Here is a 6,000-nt window from a genome sequence, read left to right as displayed (position 1 = left end):
CATTGTTCTAACCATTATGACCTCTTTGATAGATGTTTCCCATTGTTCTAACCAGTATGAACTCTTTGCAAGATTTTTTCCCATTGTTCTAACCAGTATGAACTCTTTGATAGATTTTTCCCATTGTTCTAACCATTATGACCTATTTGATAGATGTTTCCCATTGTTCTAACCTTTATGACCTCTTTCATAGATTTTTCCCATTGTTCTAACCATTATGACATCTTTGCTAGATTTTTCCCATTGTTCTAACCATTATGACCTCTTTGATAGATGTTTCCCATTCCCATTGTTCTAACCATTATGAACTCTTTGATAGATTTTTCCCATTGTTCTAACCATTATGAACTCTTTGATAGATTTTTCCCATTGTTCTAACCATTATGACCTCTTTGCTAGATTTTTCCCATTGTTCTAACCAGTATGAACTCTTTGATAGATTTTTCCCATTGTTCTAACCATTATGACCTCTTTGATAGATGTTTCCCATTGTTCTAACCATTATGACCTCTTTGATAGATTTTTCCCATTGTTCTAACCATTATGAACTCTTTGATAGATTTTTCCCATTGTTCTAACCATTATGACCTCTTTGATAGATTTTTCCCATTGTTCTAACCATTATGACCTCAGATAGATGTTTCCCATTGTTCTAACCATTATGACCTCTTTGCTAGATTTTTCCCATTGTTCTAACCATTATGACCACTTTGATAGATTTCTCCCATTGTTCTAACCATTATGAACTCTTTGATAGATTTTTCCCATTGTTCTAACCATTATGACCTCTTTGATAGATTTTTCCATTGTTCTAACCATTATGACTCTTTGATAGATGTTTCCCATTGTTCTAACCATTATGACATCTTTGCTAGATTTTTCCCATTGTTCTAACCATTATGACCTCTTTGATAGATGTTTCCCATTCCCATTGTTCTAACCAGTATGAACTCTTTGATAGATGTTTCCCATTGTTCTAACCATTATGACCTCTTTGCTAGATTTTTCCCGTTGTTCTAACCATTATGACCTCTTTGATAGATTTTTCCCATTGTTCTAACCAGTATGAACTCTTTGATAGATTTTTCCCATTGTTCTAACCATTATGACCTCTTTGATAGATGTTTCCCATTGTTCTAACCAGTATGAACTCTTTGCAAGATTTTTTCCCATTGTTCTAACCAGTATGAACTCTTTGATAGATTTTTCCCATTGTTCTAACCATTATGACCTATTTGATAGATGTTTCCCATTGTTCTAACCTTTATGACCTCTTTCATAGATTTTTCCCATTGTTCTAACCATTATGACATCTTTGCTAGATTTTTCCCATTGTTCTAACCATTATGACCTCTTTGATAGATGTTTCCCATTCCCATTGTTCTAACCATTATGAACTCTTTGATAGATTTTTCCCATTGTTCTAACCATTATGAACTCTTTGATAGATTTTTCCCATTGTTCTAACCATTATGACCTCTTTGCTAGATTTTTCCCATTGTTCTAACCAGTATGAACTCTTTGATAGATTTTTCCCATTGTTCTAACCATTATGACCTATTTGATAGATGTTTCCCATTGTTCTAACCATTATGACCTCTTTGATAGATTTTTCCCATTGTTCTAACCATTATGAACTCTTTGATAGATTTTTCCCATTGTTCTAACCATTATGACCTCTTTGATAGATTTTTCCCATTGTTCTAACCATTATGACCTCAGATAGATGTTTCCCATTGTTCTAACCATTATGACCTCTTTGCTAGATTTTTCCCATTGTTCTAACCATTATGACCACTTTGATAGATTTCTCCCATTGTTCTAACCATTATGAACTCTTTGATAGATTTTTCCCATTGTTCTAACCATTATGACCTCTTTGATAGATTTTTCCCATTGTTCTAACCATTATGACCTTAGATAGATGTTTCCCATTGTTCTAACCATTATGACATCTTTGCTAGATTTTTCCCATTGTTCTAACCATTATGACCTCTTTGATAGATGTTTCCCATTCCCATTGTTCTAACCATTATGAACTCTTTGATAGATTTTTCCCATTGTTCTAACCATTATGACCTCTTTGATAGATTTTTCCCATTGTTCTAACCATTATGAACTCTTTGATAGATTTTTCCCATTGTTCTAACCATTATGACTCTTTGATAGATTTTTCCCATTGTTCTAACCAGTATGAACTCTTTGATAGATGTTTCCCATTGTTCTAACCATTATGACCTCTTTGCTAGATTTTTCCCATTGTTCTAACCATTATGACCTCTTTGATAGATTTTTCCCATTGTTCTAACCATTATGACCTCTTTGATAGATGTTTCCCATTGTTCTAACCAGTATGACCTCTTTGATAGATGTTTCCCATTGTTCTAACCAGTATGAACTCTTTGATAGATGTTTCCCATTGTTCTAACCAGTATGAACTCGTTGATAGATTTTTCCCATTGTTCTAACCATTATGACCTCTTTGCTAGATTTTTCCCATTGTTCTAACCATTATGACCTCTTTGATAGATGTTTCCCATTGTTCTAACCATTATGACCTCTTTGCTAGATTTTTCCCATTGTTCTAACCAGTATGAACTCTTTGATAGATTTTTCCCATTGTTCTAACCATTATGACCTCTTTGATAGATGTTTCCCATTGTTCTAACCATTATGACCTCTTTGATAGATTTTTCCCATTGTTCTAACCATTATGAACTCTTTGATAGATTTTTCCCATTTTTCTAACCATTATGACCTCTTTGATAGATTTTTCCCATTGTTCTAACCATTATGACCTCTTTGATAGATTTTTCCCATTGTTCTAACCAGTATGAACTCTTTGATAGATGTTTCCCATTGTCCTAACCATTATGACCTCTTTGCTAGATTTTCCCATTGTTCTAACCATTATGACCTCTTTGCTAGATTTTTCCCATTGTTCTAACCATTATGACCTCTTTGATAGATGTTTCCCATTGTTCTAACCAGTATGAACTCTTTGATAGATTTTTCCCATTGTTCTAACCATTATGAACTCTTTGATAGATTTTTCCCATTGTTCTCTTTGACCTCTTTGCTAGATTTTTCCCATTGTTCTAACCATTATGACCTCTTTGATAGATGTTTCCCATTGTTCTAACCAGTATGAACTCTTTGATAGATTTTTCCCATTGTTCTAACCATTATGACCTCTTTGCTAGATTTTTCCCATTGTTCTAACCATTATGACCTCTTTGCTAGATTTTTCCCATTGTTCTAACCATTATGACCTCTTTGATAGATGTTTCCCATTGTTCTAACCATTATGAACTCTTTGATATATGTTTCCCATTGTTCTAACCAGTATGAACTCTTTGATAGATTTTTCCCATTGTTCTAACCAGTATGAACTCTTTGATAGATTTTTCCCATTGTTCTAACCATTATGACCTCTTTGATAGATGTTTCCCATTGTTCTAACCATTATGACCTCTTTGATAGATTTTTCCCATTGTTCTAACCATTATGAACTCTTTGATAGATTTTTCCCATTGTTCTAACCATTATGAACTCTTTGATAGATTTTTCCCATTGTTCTAACCATTATGAACTCTTTGATAGATTTTTCCCATTGTTCTAACCATTATGACCTCTTTGATAGATAGATTTTTCCCATTGTTCTAACCATTATGAACTCTTTGATAGATTTTTCCCATTGTTCTAACCATTATGAACCTCTTTGATAGATTTTTCCCATTGTTCTAACCATTATGAACTCTTTGATAGATTTTCCCATTGTTCTAACCATTATGACCTCATTGTTCTAACCATAGATGTTTCCCATTGTTCTAACCATTATGACCTCTTTGCTAGATTTTTCCCATTGTTCTAACCATTATGACCACTTTGATAGATTTCTCCCATTGTTCTAACCATTATGAACTCTTTGATAGATTTTTCCCATTGTTCTAACCATTATGACCTCTTTGATAGATTTTTCCCATTGTTCTAACCATTATGACCTTAGATAGATGTTTCCCATTGTTCTAACCATTATGACATCTTTGCTAGATTTTTCCCATTGTTCTAACCATTATGACCTCTTTGATAGATGTTTCCCATTCCCATTGTTCTAACCAGTATGAACTCTTTGATAGATGTTTCCCATTGTTCTAACCATTATGACCTCTTTGCTAGATTTTTCCCGTTGTTCTAACCATTATGACCTCTTTGATAGATTTTTCCCATTGTTCTAACCAGTATGAACTCTTTGATAGATTTTTCCCATTGTTCTAACCATTATGACCTCTTTGATAGATGTTTCCCATTGTTCTAACCAGTATGAACTCTTTGCAAGATTTTTTCCCATTGTTCTAACCAGTATGAACTCTTTGATAGATGTTTCCCATTGTTCTAACCATTATGACCTCTTTGATAGATTTTTCCCATTGTTCTAACCAGTACGACCTCTTTGATAGATGTTTCCCATTGTTCTAACCAGTATGAACTCTTTGATAGATGTTTCCCATTGTTCTAACCATTATGACCTCTTTGATAGATTTTTCCCATTGTTCTAACCATTATGACCTCTTTGATAGATGTTTCCCATTGTTCTAAACATTATGACCTCTTTGATAGATTTTTCCCATTGTTCTAACCATTATGACCTATTTGATAGATGTTTCCCATTGTTCTAACCTTTATGACCTCTTTCATAGATTTTTCCCATTGTTCTAACCATTATGACATCTTTGCTAGATTTTTCCCATTGTTCTAACCATTATGACCTCTTTGATAGATGTTTCCCATTCCCATTGTTCTAACCATTATGAACTCTTTGATAGATTTTTCCCATTGTTCTAACCATTATGAACTCTTTGATAGATTTTTCCCATTGTTCTAACCATTATGAACTCTTTGATAGATGTTTCCCATTGTTCTAACCAGTACGACCTCTTTGATAGATGTTTCCCATTGTTCTAACCAGTATGAACTCTTTGATAGATGTTTCCCATTGTTCTAACCATTATGACCTCTTTGCTAGATTTTTCCCGTTGTTCTAACCATTATGACCTCTTTGATAGATTTTTCCCATTGTTCTAACCAGTATGAACTCTTTGATAGATTTTTCCCATTGTTCTAACCATTATGACCTCTTTGATAGATGTTTCCCATTGTTCTAACCAGTATGAACTCTTTGCAAGATTTTTTCCCATTGTTCTAACCAGTATGAACTCTTTGATAGATTTTTCCCATTGTTCTAACCATTATGACCTATTTGATAGATGTTTCCCATTGTTCTAACCTTTATGACCTCTTTCATAGATTTTTCCCATTGTTCTAACCATTATGACATCTTTGCTAGATTTTTCCCATTGTTCTAACCATTATGACCTCTTTGATAGATGTTTCCCATTCCCATTGTTCTAACCATTATGAACTCTTTGATAGATTTTTCCCATTGTTCTAACCATTATGAACTCTTTGATAGATTTTTCCCATTGTTCTAACCATTATGACCTCTTTGCTAGATTTTTCCCATTGTTCTAACCAGTATGAACTCTTTGATAGATTTTTCCCATTGTTCTAACCATTATGACCTATTTGATAGATGTTTCCCATTGTTCTAACCATTATGACCTCTTTGATAGATTTTTCCCATTGTTCTAACCATTATGAACTCTTTGATAGATTTTTCCCATTGTTCTAACCATTATGACCTCTTTGATAGATTTTTCCCATTGTTCTAACCATTATGACCTCAGATAGATGTTTCCCATTGTTCTAACCATTATGACCTCTTTGCTAGATTTTTCCCATTGTTCTAACCATTATGACCACTTTGATAGATTTCTCCCATTGTTCTAACCATTATGAACTCTTTGATAGATTTTTCCCATTGTTCTAACCATTATGACCTCTTTGATAGATTTTTCCCATTGTTCTAACCATTATGACCTTAGATAGATGTTTCCCATTGTTCTAACCATTATGACATCTTTGCTAGATTTTTCCCAT

The sequence above is a fragment of the Oncorhynchus nerka genome, linkage group LG24 (genome assembly GCF_034236695.1).
Source record: "Oncorhynchus nerka isolate Pitt River linkage group LG24, Oner_Uvic_2.0, whole genome shotgun sequence".
Classification (NCBI taxonomy): Eukaryota; Metazoa; Chordata; class Actinopteri; order Salmoniformes; family Salmonidae; genus Oncorhynchus; species Oncorhynchus nerka.
The sequence above is the reverse complement of the archived record's forward strand: the minus strand, read 5'-3'. Positions refer to the sequence as shown.